The following is a 24044-nucleotide window of genomic DNA, read 5'->3' as shown; positions in this document are numbered from 1 at the left end:
GACCTATATTTGAAGATTGGAATGTTGCCTATACGGATTGGCAACAACATGATAAAGCAGCTAATTGGTATATTCTTTCTGCTCTTACTGATTCCCTTTTGATTGATATGTATGAACTGCCTACTTCCCATGACGTATGGAAGTACTTTATTGCAAAATTTTAGAAGAAATCTGTCACAAAAATACTTTATTTGAGAGGGTTGCTTAACAAGTTACGATATGAAGTTGGTACTGCCAATCTATTATTAATCAACTTGCTGCTTGCCGGTGATCCTGTTCCACAAAAGCAACTAATTACACTTCTCCTTGATCCTGTGAAGGACTCTTCTTATGATAACATTGTTACTATTCTCTCTAATAAAGATGGTCTTGATTTCGACCAAGCCTACATGTCTCTAATTGAATACTCTCAACGTCAAGAACGTCGTAATGCTGGTCATGATACAACTATTATTTCACAAGAGGAGCCTGAGTCACAATAGATGGAACGTGCTTTTTATTCTCGAAGGCGTCCATTTCAGCGAGGAAACCGCAGAGGTGGCCGTCACGGTAATATTTTCTCTCGTCTCAAATTTCCTAATAAGCAATGTTCTTACTGCAACAGAAATGGCCATATTGAAGATGATTGTTGGGCACGTCAATATGATGAAGAACACAATATTACCACAAAACAACCACGTTTATCTAGAGACTCTTCTTCTTCTTCTTGTGAATATTGTGGACGATCTGATCATCCCACTCATATGTGCTATAAGCGTCGATTCAACACAGATCGGAATAGAGCGTATGCTACTGAACATCGAAACAACATTGTACCAGAAACAAGCTGCGTCCTATGTTCAGTTGCTCCAGACAGAATACTTCATGTACATGATGGATCACTTTTTATTGTCGATTCTGGTGCTACAGAAAATATGACATATCAGTCTAAGTGGCTCCATAACTATCATCCACTGCCAATTCAACGTGTTGTTTATCTTGCTGATGATACTACTTGTCAAGTAAAGGGTATTGGAGACTTATATCTTGGTACCTTATCTTCTTCCACTAGAATTTTGCGAGGAGTATTACATGTACCAGATCTTCAACGTAATCCTCTTTCAGTTGCTAGACTTGTTGATCTTGGTCTGTTTGTTGCATTTGATCATACCAAATACCGAATTGAGAAAGATGGACAGACTATAGCCACTGCTCCTCGAAACGGTAATTTGTTTGAACTCACTCTCAACGATGCTGTAGCAAATGTTGTCACTACTCCAGGTGATCATGATGGCAAAGTATGGCATCACCGTTTTGTTCATGCTGATTTCTCAAAACACCTTGATCTTCAACGTCGTGATCTTGTTCATGGCATGGATCTTAAAGCCCATCCCCATATGGGAATTTGTGAATTTTGTGCTCTTGGGAAACACAATCGTAAACCCTTTCCTCTTTCAAATACAACTCATTCTCATGACATATTGGATCTTGTTCATACTGATATATGTGGACCTCTACCTTCTTCGAGATCACAATATCGCTACTTCATTACTTTCATTGATGATTTCTCAAGGTATACGACTGTATTTCTACTTAGACAAAAATCTGAAGCCTTATCTGTTTTCAAACAATTCCACAAGGCTGCGGAACTTCAAACTGGTCGTCGCCTTAAGAAGCTTCATAGTGACAATGGAGGCGAATATGTTTCTCGAGAGTTTTTGAGTTAATGTGCTGACAGTGGAATTCATCATGAACACACTATTCCATATTCGCCTCAACAGAACGGTGTTGTTGAACGAAAGAATCGCACTATTCTCAATGCTGTAAGATGTATGCTGATTCATTCTGGCTTATCTTGTGTTTTTTACAGTAGTATTTATTCAGAATCATCTTCCTACTACTGCACCCTCTGGTAAGATACCCATCGCAGCATGGACAGGTGACATTCGTTATGTATCTCATTTTCGAACCTTTAGATGTATTGCTTATATTCATGTTCCCAAAGAAACACGAACAAATCTTGATGCTCCTGGTCTTAAAGTTATTTTTATTGGATATTTTGACACTTCCAAAGGCTACAAATTCTATGACCCTTCCTCCAAGAAAGTAATTGTGAATCATGATGCTACTTTTAACGAATAGCTTATGGGAGGCTCATGGTCCATGGATAATTCTGATGATACTAAATCATTGCTTCAGGCTTTTCCATTTCTTTCAAAATATGAAGCTCTTCCTATAGAGCAACTTTCCTCTTCACAACTATCCATTCCGAATGTTGCCAATGATGATATTGATATTTTTGTTGATCTGCCTATTGATTTTGAACATGGCTCATGTCATGTTTATGATGACGATATTGTTGATAATGCTTTTTCTACTTCCAAAGATCCCATTACTTATGATGAAGCTATCTCTTCATCACAAAAGGATCAATGGCAAGAGGCTATGGAAGCAGAGTACGATTCTTTTATCTCTAAAGGTAAATGGATACTAACTGAATTACCTCCTGGTCGTACAGCTATTAAGTGTAAGTAGGTGTATAAGACAAAAGTAAAAGAAGATGGATCTTTTGACAAGTTCAAGGAACGTTTAGTTGCAAAAGGTTACTCCCAAGTAGCCGATGTTGATTATCAAGAGACTTTTTCACCAGTTGTTCGCATTACAAGTGTTCGAGTTTTATTGGCATTTGCTGTTCAATTTGATTTAGAATCTCATCAAATGGATGTGCGAACTGCTTTTCTTAATGGTGACTTGGAAGAGGAAATTTATATGGAACAACTAGAAGGGTTTGTTATTCCAGGTAAAGAAGACCTTGTTGCTCAACTCCATAAGGCACTACAGATTTTGGTTTAGTCTATCAACGACAACTCACATCGGATTATATGCAATCTCTTTCTCTTTTGGGTTACACAGATGCAGACTGGGCAAGCTCACATTTATCTATGCGATCTACTAGTGGAAATTGCTTCTTTATAAATGGTTGTCTTGTTTCTTGGACCAGCAAGAAACAACGTTGTGTTGCAATTTCTACGACTGAGTCAAAATATTTTACGGCATCACTTGCAGCTCGTGAGTTGATTTGGCTTCGACAAATGCTGGTTGATATTGGTCACTCTCCTCTTTCTAGCACACCCTTGCGGTGTGAAAACCAAAGTGCTATTAGTCTTGCAAAAGACTATGTTCAACATAATAAGTCAAAGCACATTGTTGTCCATTATCATTATGTCAGTTATGAAGTACGCAAAGGAACCATTATGGTTGAACACTGTCCAAGTGACCAGATGATTGTAGACATTTTCACCAAAGGCCTCAACGAGTCACGTTTCATCCTCTTGCGCTCGGACCTTGGAGTTGCTTTGGCCTCACTCTTTCTAGATTATCTTCTTTGCTATTGTAATAGATTTGTACATATGACATTGTAATCTTTAGGTACCATGCGCTATACACACTCCACATTTTCACATTGTGATCTCTAAGTCACTTGAATATTTATACATAGATGCATAATTCACTTTCACATCATCATCGCTGGTTCATATTTTTACATTGTATAGGGGCTTGGGTTTTTCTCCACAGCTAGAGACCTTTGTTTGAGTGGGGGTGTTGGAGCTACATATGGCTCACTCTACTCAACTTGGTCTCACCTATATATTTGTATCTTGTCCTCAATATGAATCAGTCTTTGGGAGCATATATGGTGTGTCTCTTGTCTCGTCTCTCTCTCTCTTTCTCTCTACATCTCAACAACACACACACACACACACACACACACAACACACACACTCTCTACCCCTATTACCCCCCCCCCCCCCCCATTCTACCTTGCGCAGAAAACAGGCCGCCGGCTATCCGCCAAAAGGAAAAGAAAAAAACAAAATAACTATATATACACTATATATATATAGCCCCCCCTTCCCACGCACGTTTTCGCACACACATCCCTATAAAAAACACACACACACCCGCCCTCATGCACGAATACATACACACACGCGCATATACGCACCACACCACAGATACAATGAAGAAAATGACTACGACATCAACAAACAAAAGAAGAAGGATCCAAAGCACGCGCCGCCAACAACAAAAAGAGAAAATGCGCTGAAGGCATGCCCCGACCGACTCCAAAAAGAAGTACGGTCGACACCGACGCACCAGCAGCACGCCATTTGCCGGTAACATGCAACCACGATGCCATCTCAGTAATTTATAGGTTATTTCCATCATTATCTTCAGTTTTCACCCGAGCCATTGTAAATTTCCATTTTTTTGTAAATATCCTCTCTCTAGGTGATGGTCACAAAGGCCCACCTAGAGATTCCCATCTTTTAATAACCTCCCAAAACAAAGCAAGGGTCAACCACACCGGGCTTACCACTTACTTTGTCTCCCCGATTAAGCATACCCTAACCACACTGGGATTACCATAATCCAAGCAGCCAACACCTATAAATTGGCACTCAGAGGTCACTATCGAGGGGGGCAATTCATGAGGAACCGAGCATTTGGTAGAGTGTAGTAGAATGGATTGGCACTATGACCATCATGGGGAGGGGGCTTGTGTGTTGGGTTTGCCTTAAGAATTGCACCATGCGAAGGGAACCACATCTATCTCTCAACTCTAATGGTCGATGCACACACATATGCACGCTCTTGGTGGTAAGTATTCTCAATCATTGAGCCGCCTTAGAGAATGCACCAAGTAGGTTACACCGCCTCCTCCCCGTACCTCTCTACCACCACGGCCTGCCACCTTGTAAATATTGCAGAAATAATTCACCCTCACACCCCCGAGGGTTTTTGTCATTTGCAGATATTCTCTCTCTCTCTCTCTCTCTCTCTCTCTCTCTCTCTCTCTCTCTCTCTCTCTCTCTCTCTCTCTCTCTCTCTCTCTCTCTCGGTGTGTACGCTTGTGGTGTTCATATCATCGTGGTTTTGCATCCTAGCCACTCAAAGCTAGGTGGTGCCCCCTGTTCACTTTACCGTGGCAGGCTCTAGGCGCGCCATTCGGCCCCCGGCCTTTTAGAGGTCGTCGGGGTTCTGGGTCCGCTTTGCGTCTATCAGCACCATACACAATGGGTCGATAGTAAGCCCATTGTGAATGGGCCAACTACCTAATTAGAGAAATGAGGCTAGTATGGTTAAAATGTAGGCCATGCCAATCATTTTGAGAAATAGATTTTATGATTTTGTTAATTATGTCTCTTCTCTTGAATCCATTAAGGCAAAACTTGTGGATAAGTATCTTGATATATATCCATGCCAAGAAGTAGTTAGACAAGGAGTACATAATCAAGTATAGGAGGCCGATGCATGTAATAAAAGCATCTTTGTGTGGTTGATTACTATTTTTTTTAAAGAAGTCAATGGGTGGGATATCTAATAGCTCCCTCTTCCAAGAAAACTATTGGTCATAACCTCCCACACAAGGGTTATGGAGTGTAATTGTACCGAAGTAGAAAAAAAGATGGTTGATGTTTTAAAGCCTTGCCATATGTTGGTTCTAGTTTTAGGCAGTTAGGGTAAATATTCCAGGGATTCACCATACAATACCCCCTATATAACGTACGTTCGTGGGGTACTAAAATACCCCTCTTTTAAGATGTATAAATGAATTAAAAATAGATATAAAAACCCCTTATGTCTGTTAAATTGCCTAAATTTGTTGCAATTTAAAACCCCTCCTTTTGAACTCATGTTATACATTAGCATGGTTACATATTGCACCCTCCGAGGCAGGGATTTTAATGACGTGATGACGCATTTTGTTAAATGTTAATTATTGTTGTTATTGTCACTATTTTTTTCATGTTAATAACATATCTAATGTCATGACCTACGAAAACCGGTAGAAAACGTAGAACCGGTGGGACAACCAACAATCTCGGCAGACCCGTCGGGTTTAGTATGAAACCCGGCGGGCCCGACGGGACAAGCAAGAATCTCGCCGGGCCCGTCGTGTACCCCCTCCATATTTGGCGGCTCTATAACCCTTCACATCACATCACCTCTTCCTCTAAATTTGGTCATCCTTTAAAATTTAGAAGAAAAACTAAAGGTAAAAAAATGAATAGTCTTAAAAAAAATTAAAACTTAATGTAACTCTGATCATGGATCATTAGTTCTTTTTTGGACTGAACTGATTCTTGAAAGGAGGTAGAAAGGTGAATCTTTGGGTCGGTATCTCTACATTTGGGATGGATTGATATTATGTTTGGTTCACCGTTATATTTGCTAAATTGATTGCTATATTAATTAGAACTTCTATCATGCGTCATTAGTTCTTTTTTGGACTGAACTGATTCTTGAAAAGAGATAGAAAGGTGAATCTTTGGGTGGATATCTCTACTTTTGGAGTGGACTGATTACATGTTTGATTCACCCCACTGTATTTGCTTGCTATTCCGATTAGAGCTCCAATCATGGGTCATTAGTTCTTTTTGGAACTCGACTGAATCATGAAAGGAGGTAGAAAGATGAATCTTTGGGTCGATATCTCTACTTTTGGGATGGACTGATCACATGTTTGATTCACCGCTGTATTTGCTTGCTATTCCGATTAGAGCTCCAATCATGGGTCATTAGTTCTTTTTTGGACTGGACTGATTCCTGAAAGGAGGTAGGAAGGTGAATCTTTGGGTCGATATCTCTACTTTTGGGATGGACTGATCACATGTTTGATTCACCACTGTATTTGCTTGCTATTTCGATTAGAGCTCCAATCATGGGTCATTAGTTCTTTTTTGGACTGGACTGATTCATGAAAGGAGGTAGGAAGGTGAATCTTTGGGTCGATATCTCTACTTTTGGGATGGACTAATCACATATTTGATTCACCATTGTATTTGCTTGCTCATGTTTGAGTAGATTGAGGTTTATTCCCTTCAGACTTCACTACTACGCTTGTGTGTGATATTGATTATAAAACTAATGTTTGGTTTGAATAATACTTGAAAGAAGAGATAGCATACTGAGCTACAGCGGGCCCGACGGCAAATAGCTTTACCCGGCGTGACCTCCGGGAAGACTCACTAGCCCGGAGGGCCAACTAATTAGCCCGGCAGGCTACGAGCCGGTCTCCAGGTCTCCCTGGCGGAGTAAAAAAAGATGAATGTAAATTAACAAAATATTTGTTATTTTGCATTTCTATTGTTATTAACCTTAAATTATAGTGTGATCACGTCATTTTGAAATCCCTGCTCCGAGGGTAAATATGATTGATTTCTTCCGAGAATGTTTTATTGTTGAGGCTTAATATGTCATCCATATATCTATAAGTGTGTTTAAATAGTGAAAGTTTGTGATAGTTGTCTTTGTCACCCATGGTTTTGAGAAACCAATTGTATTCAAAGAAGGCCAAGTATAAATTACACATAAGAGATGAGCATGAAAAACCCATGGGAATGCCTAGGCTTTGGTTAAAGCAGTGTCCTCCGAAAAGAATAGTGCAGTTATCAAGGACCCAAAATATATTTTAAAATAGTTTATCCTCATCGAATGGTAATGGATGAGAGGACTGTTTTTTCTTGATCCATCTAGGTTTTCTGGAGAGAGACATGCACACGTCTTTCTAGCATGTTTAAAGGCAAGCATAATCATTTGTAATAGAACATCTTTCAATCCTAATTCTCCTTTCGAGGATATGTTCTCATAGCATTGAGTAATATTAGCTGTGAAGAGATGAAAAATCTGTTTAAGAAGGTTAAGACTAACTTTTGTGGATTTTTTTAGTAGCCAAAAAGGATTATAGTGTATATGGAGAAAGTTAGAGAAGATTTGTTGCTTAGAGACGTAGACAAATTCAAATTTTGAAAGTACTAAGTCAAGGAAAAGTGTGATATCCTTTGTAATGTTAGTAAAATTACCATTCAAAGCATCAAATATCCATCTGAATTTATGCTTGTGTAGTTTATAGGTGGGAAAAAGTACTGGAAGTTTGGTATCTTGAGAAAACTAGCCTAATATATCTTGATGTTTTGAAATTGTATTAGTGACCTCATACATAGAGGTGTAAAGTGGTGTGAATTTCTTCCCATAAACCTAAGATTAGGCTATTTTCCAAGCCAAGTTTTTGCATAAAAGAGTGGGACAGTTCGAACTTTTATCTAGCCCTACTATAAACCAATCATGTGAAAGCTTTTGAAGTTCAATAGCCAATTGTGGTGTGATCCATTTGCTTTCAGTAGATAACTAGTTATATGGTAAGAGTGAGATTTTTTGGAACATAAAACATTTCTCAACCAAATCTGTTAAGTCCAGTAGGATTGTCTTCTCCAACTAGAGAGTACTAACAAGGTTAGTTAGACAACTAAGTAAAGCTGATAGAGCAAGATATGGGTTTTTAGGAAAAGTGGGTATGTGGTTAAGTCCTTTAGCTAGGATTTTTTGGACTGTAGTATTCCTAACTAGATCAAGACTACAAGTACATACATGCTTGCCATAGGTATCAAAATCTTTACAAAACGGATATATTTATCACAAGCACACTCAAGAATGGTGTTGTCGTAAACAGTAAACTAGATACTTAATTGCCATGACAAGGGCATACCCAAGGGAGGTCACAGACCTGGCTAGTAAGTGACCGAATGCAAGTGTGGAATAGCGGATTTAGTAGCCAGGGGCTATATAAGGGAGGTTGGGCGGTGAATCCAAGCCACGCATTTCCCTGGGCATTTCACTAGTATTAGAGCCATGAGTTTTGGGAATCAAGCCGTGGTGCTCATGAGATTCGGGGCATGCTTTTGCATGTTCATGCAAACATGAGGACTGAAAGCACCTCGCAGGCGGGCATGGCTGCTTAGCACGCAAAGGGAGGTAGCTTGAAGACCATGGACAAGCACCCTTAGTCGGGGAGGGGATGGGTCGACAGTGTCAACAGTAGGCAAGAGTGACGTCTTCGGGGTTACGAGGACAAGGGGAGCAAGTCCCGCTGCATTAGCATCTCCAACGGGTGCAAGCCCCGCACGGCATCTCTACCTCCTTTATTCTGCAACATGCTGCTCGTCACCGGCCCACCATCGTAGGCATGCTTTTTTTTCACACAGTGGGCATCCCAAGGCAAAGGACATTAGGTTATTTTTGAAGAAGAAGGGAGGGTGCCCAGGGGCCGTGTCCCCCTCTCCCCCCCCCCCCCCCCCCCCCCCCACACACTTTTGCTCCTATTCTCCGCTATGTGGTCCCTCCTGAGGTCCACCAGCAAGACCGGAAAGCAACAGGCATGGCATCGACATGGGAAACTCCGCCGATCGATATTCAAAGTATTGAACTTGGGATCTCTCGCACCCTAAGCAAGAATCCTACTACTCGACAAAAATCCCTAAAAAAACGCAAGGGCTTCATCATGGCCAACCCTGCAAGGACAGTCATGGCAAAGCATGCATGGTTGGAAACCAAAGTCAACGGTTTTGGATGGTATTACATTAATTCTTGGGATCTCATAAATTGGGAGCAAGGCGCATTCGAGTGGATCATCGGGATTCTATGGAGATCTCTTCACAGATTCAATTTTGATGCAAGGCAAGGTTGACTAACATGCAAGGCATGCAAGCAACATAGATATTTTGACTGTTTTGCAATGTTATTGAATAGGTTGATTATGATAGCATGGCTTCGTAATCTCTCACGTGATGTCGATCCACTCCTTGTTGCCTTTGGACGAGGCACAAAGTGCAAATGCATCATGTAGCAAGGAGAAAGGCTCCAAGCCATTGCGAAGACAAATTTTCAGCTACTAGGTTAGCACTCTTCAAGCCAAAGGGACGACAAATTGCCCAATACGAGTTTGGCACTGTTAACGGTTACAATCCAGGTACGCTTTGTTCTATGGTTGCACTAGATATGGATTGTTGAAATTATGTTCTTTCAATCTGGCGTCTTATAGAGGAGGCGGTGGATCTCACGCAGTCAAGTTTCTTCCAATTTTGTTTTGACCAGCAATGCATCATTCAGTAGACTGGAGCAGTCTCTGTATGTCAAAGGTACATTGTTCATGTAAGCACTATGTGACGTGTTTTTACGGAATGATGCAAGACACCCCAAGGACTTTGGAAAGGTTTTTTTAATGCTTTTGGGTCCCTTATATGTAAATAAAGCATGCTTGTACAAAGTGTACAAAGGCGGTGTGTGCCAGCTATCTCTACGCATGCAGGCCAGTTGTGCAGGGTGCATAGTTTTGCTGTTTTGGACATAGACGTGTCGAAACTTGAAAGAGTCACTTAGTTCTTGAAAATTATGAACAAAACTGAGTTTTTATCAGCTTGAGGTCGTGAGTGAGTGGAGGATTTGACAGAGGAAGATCTAGCAGCAAAAAGCCCTGATTGCCGCGAGGGATACAGGCGTTTGGGAGTAGAGCAGCCTGTCTTGCTAGTCGAGGGCCCGATGTGGTGAGTTGAGAGTGTTTCTCTCCTCAATGGGCTGATGAAATTGGGTGCTTAGCTCTGCATATTGACCTTTCTTCATCTTGTTTTGAGGTATGGTGGCTATGGTGTGTGCAGCTCCTTGTGGTGCAGCTAGTCGAGGGTAAACTATGTGCTGCAATGCATTGCTTGTACATATATCAAAGGGCAAGGTTTCCCCCAATTTTTCCATCACTTTTTTTGATTTTTTTTGCTGAACTTTGTGGGTTTTCAAATTAAGCTTGATTTGAGTGGGTTTTGGTCAAGCTATGTGTATATATGAGAGCGCCTATGGAAGCCCTACTAGCACATGGAAGGGCGTTTGAAAAGAAGTGAAGCTCTTTGAGTTATGGTCAGAAGTGCAGAGATTTCCATGTTTTTTTTCTCACTTTTTTCCTTGATTTTATTGCCTCCTTGGTGTCTTTGAGTGCAATGGAGTGTAGTGGGAGTTGTAGCTGTGTAGAGGGAAGCTAGTCGAAGCTAGTCGAGGCTGCGTGCGAGTGAGGCTGTCAAAATTCGTGAGAGAAGATCAGCCCATATTATCTTGAGAGAGCTATACTCTTCATAATCTTTTCTTGGTGTTGGTTTGAGGTGTTGTAGAGGCCAGTCCCCCAATCCTTCACAACGTACAGGCAAGGCCTGTGCCTTGTAGGAATAGGAATTCAGCAAGGCTGACGAGTGATGACCTATCATTCGTATTGTGAAGAAGCAAGGCTCTCTACATGGTGCTTATGTGGAAAGCTTGTGTAGCCAACATTGTCTGGTTGGGTTACACAGCCATGGTTTATTCCACCCTTCGGCACGTAAAAGCAAGTCAGGCATGGCCTGTGATTTTCAAGGTTACGGTACTCGGCAAGGCCGATCACTACTCATTCTTTCACGATGTTGGCAAGCAATGCTAGGAGAGATCTCCTAGGCCTGTTGTCTGCCATCGATGTAGTTGACCTAGATTATGATCCTCCAACAATGGAGCACGGCTCCATACCTTATGTGAAGCATGGCTTCCCTTTTGACATTTGGCATAGCGGTTTCCAAAGTTGGGAATATGCTAATAGCATATGAACTTAGGAAAACTTGCCAAGACTTCTGTAGGCTTTTAATTCACAGAGGACGTAACTACCTCACTCACGCAACAAATATGGTTATGAGCCAAATTTTAGCGAGCTTTTATCTCAAAAAGTCACGACAACTTGCATCCACAACAGGGCGACAACGTTGGTCAATCTCCAGTTATGTTTGTTTTTGTCTATGTTTTAATTTTCATTTTGGAAAAGATCTCTCTGCAGTGCAAATCAAAGTGCTTGGGAAGACTCCATATGAAGCAACTGTACAAAGCAAAGTGCTTTGCTTGTCTTCATGTGAGGCACTACTTCTCTTCTTTCCCACGGTATTCTCGATTGACTTCAGCTCGATGCTAATGGAACACATCTTTAGCACTATATGGATATAAGCTCACGGTTTTTGCAAGCACACTATGATGTATCATGCCAGTGTAATCGTACATGCCATGTATACCAACGGCTTACAAGGTTGAGACTCTCGCTGACGCCAAGGACTTATTATTCTCTTTTTTGCTATGTATGCACGGTGTACTAGTCCGTTGGACGTATGACACTCCATCATTGTATACGCTTCTGCTATAGCACTAGCTACTGTATCAAGGACGAGCTCAGTTGTTGCTGTTTTCAGATAGTCACAATCACATACAAGGTAGGTGGTTCAAGATGTGACTTCTAGTGCCTGTCGTACAATTACACTGATGTACACTTATAGGATCATCTATGACAAAGACATGTTCTGCACTGGAGCATTTGACAAGGGTATACAACACATTAGAATAAGGGGATTTTCTCATCCCAACATTCTCTGTCTCTCTCTCTCTTTCCAACTTCTATGCGGGTAGGGCAGTAAAACAGGATAGGCTAAGCTCCATCTTTTGACACCTATTTTGGCATGGCGAAGAGCCAATTAGTTGTAGTCTATGAGTGATTGATTTCAAAATCAAACACTTCTATCCAGTTAAGTACCCACCATCGATTACAATGGACAAGCAAGAGTCTTGCCATTAGTGATTTTTTGGGCATTATTTTAGCACTACACACTTTGAGTGTAAAAATCCAATTGAGTTCTTGAACGACTTAAATTCGTAAGGGCTTATCTCTACCAATGTTTATAGATGACGCATGCATTTTAGACAGCACGGTTGTTCACAAAAACCCAAGATTATGGAGTTTTGGGTCCGAAAAATATCTATTTGTGAATACGATTCCAACTTTAGTGGATCTCATGTTTTATCTCTAGCACTACGAGTGTCTATATGAGTCCATTTTGGGGTAAGACCGAGCTCATGATTATTAAATCACTTATTAAGTGTGTTGGTCAATTCTTAGAGTCTTCACTTGCTTTTTCAAGGAAAGAAGTCCATAAGCTGCCACGGACTCGTGGATAATTTCAACTTCCAAGTTGAATTAAGGTACTATCGTCTACTAGTTGAGCAGTTTTCCTACAACGTTTAACCTAGGGGTTTGACAATGCTGATTTTACCCAAGGGGTCTAGTTTACAAAGGCAACACCCAAGGTAGTGTTCCTAGGCCTTTGCCGGCGGGAAATTTAGGCAGGTGCTTTCCACTTCGATTCAGGTACGCATCTGTTTCGGTTTTGTTTCTTTTGGTTTTATTTTTTATGTAGGATGCATAAACTATGTTTGCTCTTCAAAGAAAATACAAGGTCATGTCGGAGCCAAGAAATTTGTGATGTGCTGTCCAAAATAAGTTTCTGCATTATGCAGTTATAGCCCCCTTGTAGGGTTTATTCGGCACATGTTGTTGTCCCATTCTTCAAGTTTCAAACAACAGGTTTGATGCAACTTGAAGAGGAAGTCAAGGAATGTAAACGCTCTCTTGAGGACTGGAATGCTTTGAAGGAGCGGATGAGCAAAGTAGTGCATGACCATGTATTGAAAGAGGAGAAATTTGACACTATGAGCGGGGATGTATGCGACATGAAAAATGTATGCACAAACAAGACTTGGGCTGATGTATGTAGTAGCAATGTGGTTTCTAATTCCTCACTCATGCAAGCTATGGTTCAAACAAAGAATGTTGAGGATGTGAATGTGGAGGAGTTGAAGGAACGGGAGCGACGTTCCAAGAACATTGTTATTCGTGGAATTCCTGAAGAGAAGTTATAGACACCTTCTTCTCTTGCCATTGTTATTGAAGATTTCTTCAAAACCCACTTTGGCATGTCCGGAGTTATGGTCTATGGAGCACATAGAGTGGGGAAGCAAGGAGATCCTCGCTCGGGAGAACGGCCAATTGTATGCACCATGCCGGATGAGACCAAGCGAAAGATTATCCTTGATAATAGTTGGATCTATTTGAGGGATACAAAATGTTTTGTATGTGAAGATCGCACTATTAAGCAACAAAATATGCGTCGCAAGGCATATGAGAAAAAGAATAATAAAAACAAAGAGATCTCTCATGAAGAAAATGTGCCCAAGGAGGAGGCAAGTCCCTCAAGAAAATAGGGATGCGTGACCTATGAGATCGAGTTACAATTGAAAATATGCTTTTGGAATTGTAATGGATACCCATGGAATGCGGGGGTTGGCATTGATGAACTAAGAAGCAAAGCCGATGTTGTACTTCTTGTTGAAACTTGGGAGCATGATACACAAAGGATTAACGGCTTGGAGGATTACAATGTACATTCATTGATGTGGTCAAAGAATCTCAAGCAACGAAGAGGACAAGGAGGGGTAGCATGTATGGTTAAGAAAGGATTGGAAGATTTTGTATCAATTGTAAAAGATGACAAGTACAAACGTTATGTATGGCTGAAAATTATGACACCAAAAAGACCACCCATTTTTGTAGCTGGTTGCTACATTCCTTATCATGATTCTCCCTTTTATGCTTGCATGGATAGAGATCAACCATTTTCTGATTTAGAAGAGGAAATTGCTTATTTCAAAGGTGAAGGTGGTGTTATTGTATTTAGGGATATGAATGCTCGCACAAAAACATTGCAACATGATACTTAACAATTTGACATGCCATACATTTCAAGGGACTTGGAGGAAGTTCACTTGTATGATCGTACTTCAATGGATGAGAAAGAGCCGGATCACTATGGAAAGTTACTTTTACACATGTGTAATAGCACAGGTATGCTCATTGCCAATGGTGTATCTTTGTGGAGTGGAACCAATGGATTTACATGTAGGAGACATAATGGGGATAGTGTGATTGACTATATGCTACTCTCTGAAGCCATCATGTATCGCATAAAGAGTTTTATGTTTGGTCAATGGACCCCGGAATCCAACCATGGCACCTTTTGTATTGACCTTTCATGTGGAGACGAAACTAAGCATGATAATCTCAGACAAAGGAAAGAGAAGTTATCACTATGTATGGATTTCAAACGGGCACCCATGTACATTGAAATGGTTGAGCAAAAATTATGGATGACAAAGCTTCAATGTGATGCACCATTGGAAACTAGATGGGAAGCTTTCAAGAAAGCTATTTGTTCTTGTGCAGAAGAATGCTTTGCCATAAAGCATCTCCATGGTATCAACAAAGATAGATCACACAAAAGGTGGTTTGATAAAGAATGTCAAGATGCTCGAAAGTCCTTGATAAAGCTTGATGCAACTATGGACAAAGACAACTATCAAAGTCATTTGCATACATATAAGGAATTGATTTAAAAGAAGAGAAGAAGATGGGAAGTAAAGCAACAAGAATTTCAAGTCCAAGAAAAGGCACATGCATGTGGAAGATTTTGGAGAAAGTTGAGGGGCAAGCGGGTTGAGAATTTTGGTAACTTGATTCTAGTGGATATGTACACACATTGTAGGCAATTATATGAGAAAGAAAATGCTGAAAAAATGCCATTTTATGGTTCACTCCCATGTATGCCCTCTTTTTTTACTATTGAGGATATATGCGGTGGGCTTGAAAAGTTGGCCACTCGCAAAGCGAGAGATCTTCAAGGTATCAAGCCGGAGATGATCAAATGGACGGGAGAGTTTACCCATGAGTGGATGTGTGATATGTTCAACCTTGCACTTCAACATGGTATGCCTTATGGTTGGAGTACTAATTGGGTTAAGCCTTTGCATAAAGGAGGGGATGTAAAGAATGTAAGCAACTACCGGACTATAATGATTGGGTCTCTTATGGCAAAGTTGTTTGGGTGCATAATGGAGATGAAATTGAGTGATTGGGCTGAAGAGAATGGCAAGCGTGCAAAGGGACAAGCGTGTTCTTGTCGATGCCATAGCACCATTGATCATCTTGTCACTCTTCGTGCTCTCATGGAGGAAAGTCGGTTGAAAGGTAAGCAAATGTATTGTTGTTTTGTGGACTTTAAGAAAGCCTTTGATATGATTCCACGTAACAATTTGTGGAGAAGGATGGAAGAACTCCAAGTGCCAAGTGAGTTTATGCTTGTAGTTTCTCGAATCTATGAGAAGGTGATTTATCAATTGCGCATGGGAAGAGAAATTTCAGAAATTTTTGTAAGCACTATTGGGGTTAAACAAGGATGTCCATTGTCACCAACTGTCTTTGGTCTATGCATCGATCAATTGGAATAAATGGTACTTGACTTTATGCAAGAAGAAGGCATTGAAGAGGTCACTATTTGCAATGCGGTAATCATGCTTTTGTTGTATGCGGATGATATAGTGCTTCTAGCACACACTTTAGAAGATGCACAAAAGCTTATGGTTGTCCTTGAGAACTTTTGCTTGCATAGTGGGCTGACTGTAAATGAATCCAAAACAAAGGTTATGCTTGTGAAAACCAACCATAAGGAGAAACCATGCATTGTGTACAACAATGAGACACTTGAAGTTGTTGAGAGCTTTAAGTACCTTGGCCTTGAGGTTCCATCCAATCACAAGTGGCATGAATTTGCTATGCGTCGTTTGGAAGCGGGAAAGAGAGCATATTATGCATTTGAGAACATGTGTAATGCGGGAAACATCAAGTGTTGGGTTCTCAAGAAGTATCTTTTTGATGCATTGGTGACACCGGTTCTTCTTTATGGAGTTGAAGTGTGGGGCGGGAGCATCTCAAAGTCTACTTGGAAAGAGTTTGAGAATGTCCAAAAGCGTTTTCTTACAAACTTTCTCCAAGTTAAGACACAAACACCATATATGCTCCTACTTCTTGAGTCGGGATCTCTTCCAATTGAGGTTATGGGCATGGAAAGGGTTGTGGAGTACATGATAAAGATGCGTCAAAACCCCTCACATCGACTTCCTACAATTGCATGGGAAGCAAGCAAAAAAGTTCAAAAGACGCATAAAAGCAAGATCTTGAGCACGGGATGGATGCAAGACATAAAGAAGTGGTTTGGGAGATGGGATGCATTACACTTGCTACATGATGCTTCAATTGACTCTCAAGTGAATGAAGCTTTTCTACAACGCCAACGTATTACGGCTAGGGAGAAATCCGATGGGTCACGCTTCATACATTACACCACCCATATTGCCCCCAACTACAAAACCATGTTCTTCGCTGAGAGAGGAAGCCGTACTCACACTTACATGCTTGAGCCTATTCCCTTGTCCGCGATATGCACTATCACAGCGATTCGGCTTAGCTCCCATTTCCTTCGATGCGAGATAGGGCATTGGGGCAATGGAGAAGAGTCAAATCGACTGTGCACATTATGCTCATTGCAAGTTCGAGAGTCTGAGTACGACACACTACTAGAGTGCTCAGCTTTTGGTCACATCCAAACTTGCTTCTCTCACATTTTCAGCCATAACTTAGACCTACACACTTTCCTCTCCCAGCCAAAGTGTGGGCTCTCAATTGCGACTCTCATCACTACAATTTTGAAGCATAGAGAGTCACTCATCAGCCATACACATACTACATCACATGTAACTTTGGTCCCATAGGTCATATTTGACCTCCGAGGACGATAATAAATCTATCTCTATCTCTATCTCTCTCTCTCTCTCTCTCTCTCTCTCTCTCTCTCTCTCTCTCTCTCTCTCTCTCAATCTGCCTCCTCATGTGTCCTCTATCTTTCCCTCTCCCCAACTAAACCATCCTTACTCTCTCTCTCTCTCTCTCTCTCTCTTTGTGTGTGTGTGTGTGTGTGTGTGTGTGTGCTCCTCCTCAGAACTTCTCTCTTCTCCTTTACCACACTAATCCCCATATCGCCGCCCACATTGCAATATGGTTTTCTAACCCCTAAACCGCCCCCTCTCTCTCTCTCTCTCCTCTACCTCATTCCTCCCTCTCTCTTCTCTCTCTCTCTCTCTCTCTCTCTCTCTCTCTCTCTCTCTGCCTCATGTGTCCTTTGTCTTTCCCTCTCCCCCAATATATCGTGCTTACTCTCTCTCTCTCTCCCTCTCTCTCCCTCTTTTGACCATAACTTGCTCATCCGAATTCCGATTTAGGTGATCTATAGCCTCAATCGAAGAGCACGAAGCCCTTTACGCATTGATGTAAAGACAAAATTTTTCTGTGTAATGGAAGGCTTTGCTGTAACAGCATCTCAGAACTGAAAAAACTGTCAAAACTTTGCGTTTTTGTTGCCGACTTGAAGGCAATGTCAGACAAAACTCGCAAGGGTGGAAAAGCCACACTCGCCATGGAGAATGATGCAAAATCTCCAAAGAATTTTGATGCTAATCCAACCACATCGTCTAGAACAACGGAAGCAATGATCATGGCTTACTTGATCTCATTACAAGAAACCGTCAACAAGCAAGGTGAAGAGTTGCGCGCACTGGCAATGGAGAATGGTACTTTAAGAGTTCTCGTTGTGGAGAATGAGCACCTCAAGAAGGTTCTTGAAATGCAAACAACACGCTTGATGCATCTTGAGAATGAAGTTCAAGAATGTAAACGCTCTCTTGTGGACATGAATGTAGTGAAAGAGCGCTTGAGCAAAGTTGAGAGTGATCATGTATTGAAAGAGGAAACGATAGATACAATACGACATGATGTATGTGAGATGAGAAATGCATCCAAATCATGGGCTGATATATGTAAGGATAATGTGGTTTCTACATCTCCTATCACGCAAGCCGTTGTCCAAGCAAAGAATGTAGAGAATGTGGACACTCAAGAATTGCAAGAACGACAAAAACGCTCAAAGAACATCGTCATTCGTGGAATCAAGGAGGAAAGCATGGAAACACCCCAATCTCTTGCGGTTGCTATTGAAGAGTTTTTTGCTACACACTTTGGCATGTCAGGAATCATGGCTTATGGTGCACATCGAGTTGGAAAACAAGGAGTCCCTCGCTCGGGAGAAAGACCTATTGTATGTACCATGGCTGATGAGGTAAAGAGAAAGATCATCCTTGACAATGGTTGGATCTACCTCAAAGGAACGGGTTGTAATGTATATGAGGATCGCACTCTTATGCAACAAAATGTACGTCGCAAAGCATACGAGGAAAGAAGCAAGAAGGTTAAGGTATCATCTCAAGAAGAAAAGTCACTTGAGGAGGATGCAAGTCCACCCAACAAATAGGGACACATGATCTATGAGACCAACTCACGCTTGCGAATAAGCTTTTGGAATTGTAACGGGTATCCATGGAATGCGGGAATTGGCATTGATGAGCTTACCAATGACTCCGATGTGATCCTTCTTGTCGAAACATGGGAGCATGATGCGCAACGAATTCTTGGATTTGACAAATACGATGTACATTCTTTGATGTGGGCCAAAAATGCAAAGCAACGAAGAGGCCAAGGAGGCGTAGCATGTATGACCAAAAAGGGTTTCAAAGATGTTTCCATTGTCAAAGAAGATAAGTATAAACGCTACTTATGGCTGAAAATCAACCCACCAAATGGTCAAGTCATGTTTGTGGCCGGCTGCTACATTCCTCACTATGACTCCAACTTTTATGCTCGCTTGAATATGGATAGAGATCAGCCCTTTGTTGAACTAGAGGAAGACATTGCTCATTACAAGGATCAAGGTGAAGTCATTGTTTTTGGAGACATGAATGCTCGCACAAATATGTTACAACACGACACACAACAAGTCGACATGCCGCATGTATCAAGAAGAGTGGATGACTCATACATGTATAACCGAAGTTCTAATGATGCAAAAGAAGTGGATCACTATGGAAAGTCACTTCTACATATGTGCAATAGTACCGGAATGCTCATTGCAAATGGTGTATCTTTATGGCAAGGCACCAATGACTTTACATATATGTAGAAAGCACAATGGTGCTAGCGTGATTGACTATATGTTGTTCTCAGAAGCCACTCTAGAATGCATACAAAGCTTTACACTTGGTGAATGGAATCCAGAATCGGATCATAGGATGTTATGTATTGACCTCAAGTGTGGTAAACGGCCCGAGCATGTAGCCTCCAATCATGATGTGAATCATTTGTACCTACGTCTAGACTTCAAACGAGCACTTATATATGCTGATATGGTGGACCAAATGTTAAGCATGATAGAGCATCAAGGGAGCCCAACATTAGAATGCAAGTGGAAAGTTTTCAAAGAAGTAATTTTCTCTTGTGCGAAGGAATGCTTTTCGGTGAAACACATGTCTTGCAAAAGGTCTAAGAAGGGTAGCACCAAGAAGAAATGGTTTGACATGGAATGTAGTCAAGCCCGAAAACACTTGCTAAGATTGGATGCAATCAAAGACAAGGAAGTTTACTTGGAATGTTCACACACATACAAAGCACTTGTTCAAAAGAAGAGGAGAAGGTGGGAAGTCGAAAAACAACTTCTTTTAGCACAAGAGAAAGCACATGCATGTGGCAAGTTTTGGCAAAATCTAAAAGGCAAGCGCGTTGAGAGCTTTGGTGACTTGACTCTTGAGGATATGTATATGCATTGTAAGAACCTCTATGAGCAACCCAATGTTGATAAGATGGAGGGTTGTAGCTCCCTTCCATTTATGTCTCCCTTCTTTACCATTGAAGATGTATGCCGCGCGCTTGAGAAACTTGCTACTCGCAAGGCAGGTGACCTTCAAGGTGTCAAGGCTGAAATGATTAAATGGACAAGCAAGAAAACACGATATTGGATATGCGATATGTTTAACCTTGCACTTCAGTATGGCATGCCTCATGATTGGAGTGCAAATTGGATCAAACCTTTGCACAAAGGAGGAGATGTAAACAATGTGAACAACTATCGCACTATAATGGTTGGTTCTTTGATGGCAAAGTTATTTGGATATATCATGGAGATGAAGATAAGTGAATGGGCTGAAAAGAATGGCAAACGTGCGCTTGGCCAAGCAGGTTTTCGAAAGCATCATAGAACTATTGATCACCTTGTCACTCTTCGAGTTCTTATGGAAGCGTCTCGATTGAAAGGAAAAAAATTGTATTGTTGCTTTGTGGATTTCAAGAAAGCTTTTGACATGGTACCGCGAGGAAATCTTTGGAGACGTATGCAAAGCCTTCAAGTGCCGAGAGAATTTATGCATGCAGTCTTTCGCATCTACCAAAAAGTGATATGTCGATTACGTATGGGAGATGGAATTTCAGAATTTTTTGCAAGCACTATTGGTGTCAAACAAGGATGCCCACTTTCCCCAACCCTCTTTGGGCTACTCATTGATGAATTGGAATACATGGTTCTTGATTTTATGCAGCAAGAAGGCATAGAAGAGGTTAAGATTGGAAATGCGGTGATCATGCTTTTGCTTTATGCCGATGATGTAGTGCTCTTGGCACATACCTTAGAAGATGCACAAAAGCTTATGAGTGTCTTGGAACGCTTTTGCCTACATAGCGGGCTGATCGTGAATGGATCCAAAAACAAGGTTATGCTTGTAAAGACCCTCAATGACGAAAATCCATGCATTGTATACAACAATGAGAAACTTGAAGTGGTAGATCACTTCAAGTACCTTGGCCTTGAGGTTCCATCCAATCATAAATGGAAGGATTGTGCAATGCGTCGCTTGGAAGCCGGAAAGAGGGCTTATTATGCATTTGAGAACATGTGCAATGCAGGAGAGATCAAGTGTTGGGCTCTCAAAAAGTACCTCTTTGACACATTGGTGACACCGGTGCTTCTTTATGGAGTGGAGGTGTGGGGTGGAAGCATCGGGAAGTCTACTTGGAAAGAGTTTGAGAATGTCCAAAAGCGTTTTCTCACCAACTTTCTCCAAGTCAAGACACAAACACCCTACATGCTCTTACTTCTTGAGTCCGGATCGCTTCCCATTGAGGTCTTGGGCATGGAAAGGGTTGTGGAGTACATGCGTAAGACACAACGTAGCCCTTTGCATCGACTTCCTAGAATCGCATATGAAGCAAGTCAAAAGGTTCAAAAGACATGCAAGAGCAAAATACTAAGTTCGGGGTGGATGCTTGATATCAAGAAATGGTTTGGAAGATGGGATGCATGTCACTTGGTCAAGGATGCGTCGATCGACTCCCAAGTTAATGAGGCCTTCTTACAACGCCAATGTATCATGGCTTGGGAGAAATCCGGAGGTTCTCGCTTCAGCCATTACACCACACACGTTGCCCCAAACTACAAATCTCTCTTCTTCTCGGAACGAGGTAACCGAACCCATTCCTACATCCTTGAGCCCATCCCGTTGAGTGCGATCCGCACCATTGCCTCCATTCGTCTTAGCTCCCATTCTCTACGCTGCGAGACAGGACGTTGGGGCACTGGCGAGGAGTGTCATCGACTTTGCACCTTATGCCCTCGTCAAGTGCGAGAGAGTGAGTACCACACACTACTTGAGTGCTCAGCTTTTGACCACATTAGGTCCTCTTTTCCCCATATATTCAGCCATGAGCTCTCCCTACATACCTTCCTCTCCCAACCACGATGTGGACTCTCTATTGCGACGCTCATTTCAGCCATTTTTGAGCATCGAGAGTCACTTATGAACTCCACTCACACCACGTGACATGTTCATTTGGTCCCATAGGTCATATTTGACCTCCCAGGACGATAATAGAACTATCTATCTATCTATCTATCTCTCTCTCTCTCTCTCTCTCTCTCTCTCTCTCTCTCTCTCTCTCTCTCTCTCTCTCTTTGTGTGTGTGTGTGTGTGTGTGCTCCTCCTCAGAACTTCTCTCTTCTCCACATACCACCCCCCACATTGCAATATGGTTTTCTAGCCCCTACACCTCCCCACCTCTCTCTCTCTCTCTCTCTCTCTCTCTCTCTCTCTCTCTCTCTCTCTCTCTCTCTCTCTCTCTCTCTCTCTCTCTCTCTCTCTCCATCTGCTCCTACCCTCTCTCTTCTCCTCCACCCCACCAATCGCTACCCCTCCCCCCACATTGCGATGTGGTTTTCTATCAAATTGAACCAAAAAGAAAACAATTACTCTGACTTGGGTGCATGTTCATGCTATCGCATGCTAAAATAATTTAGTCTACAATATTCTCATTCTCTCTCTCTCTCTCTCAATCTGCCTCATGTGTCCTCTCTCTTTCTCTCTCTCTCTCTCTCACACACACACACACTCTCTCTCTCTCTTATGTCCATATCTAAAATGTAACAGGACTTGATTTTGAAGTGTTTTAGCAATAAATTTTGTTTTTCTAGAAAGTTTTGGTCGTTTTAAAGTTAGTCCACTGTGTAGAAGGATGTGTGGATTGTTTTCTTCCAATAAAATTTTTTGATCCGGAAGGCACTTTCTGGGGCATTTTACAAGGTGTTAACGTGGGGTTTTGGAAAAAGTGATGTATGAAGCGATTGAAGCCTGTGTTATGAGGAACAACATTGGTTCTCAGAGTCTTTAGAGATTTTGATGTTTTGATGCTCGTTGAGGACCAAAGATTAAGAAAAAAAAGTGGGATTTGCTGTTTTTGCATCGTTTTTGTAGAAAATGCTATTTTGCAGGTTGATTTTTAGCCAATTAGAGCAGTCTATGAAAATTTTCCATCACATAGCCGTCGAAGAGCGCAACGAGGGCAACAAGATTGTGTGAGCCGGACTTGGGCTGTTTTGGCTCCGTTTGGGAGTTATGTTCAGTTGAAGACAACTGAAAATTTTTTATGTTTCAAAAATCTAACCTTCACGGATCGCTTCGCGATCACGTTCTTATCTTATTCTCGCAGGTATACTTGGCGCACAAGTCGAGTCGACCAAACACCAAAAATAGAAAAGCAGCTATTTTGGGAGGTCGCATGCTTTGGGAGGCAAAATCAGAAAAGAAAGACAGGTGGTGCGTTTTGGGGATCATTCACAGATCTCTTCTTCTGCAAGTGCGAGTGCGAGTGCTAGTGCGAGTGAGACGCTGCATGCAAGCGAACTGAAGCTCAGGGGTGGTCAAGAGGTTCGACCTCCATACAACGCAGTGCGCCCATATTCAATTGCCCCTCTGTTGTAGTAAAAGTCTGCAAAGATTCATCAATACAAAGATCTCTTTCTCTATCTTTTTGCTGTCTATCTCTATTATTCTGTTCCTGTGACATAAAACCAAATTGATTATAACAAAGATAGAGAGTGGATAGTAATAAATGACTCAAATAACTGTATTTATTTGGTGACGTTAACAGCTAAACATTGCTGTGTACACAATTATCTTGGTCCCGCATCACATGTGTATATCTAAATCCAAATAGATTAAAACAAAGATAGAGAGTGGAGAATAATAAATGACCCAAATATTTTTATTTATTTGATGACGTTGAGTTACAATATAGAAGC

The sequence above is a fragment of the Adiantum capillus-veneris genome, chromosome 14 (genome assembly GCF_014529385.1).
Source record: "Adiantum capillus-veneris isolate H3 chromosome 14, ASM1452938v2, whole genome shotgun sequence".
In the NCBI taxonomy this organism is placed as follows: Eukaryota; Viridiplantae; Streptophyta; class Polypodiopsida; order Polypodiales; family Pteridaceae; genus Adiantum; species Adiantum capillus-veneris.
The sequence above is the reverse complement of the archived record's forward strand: the minus strand, read 5'-3'. Positions refer to the sequence as shown.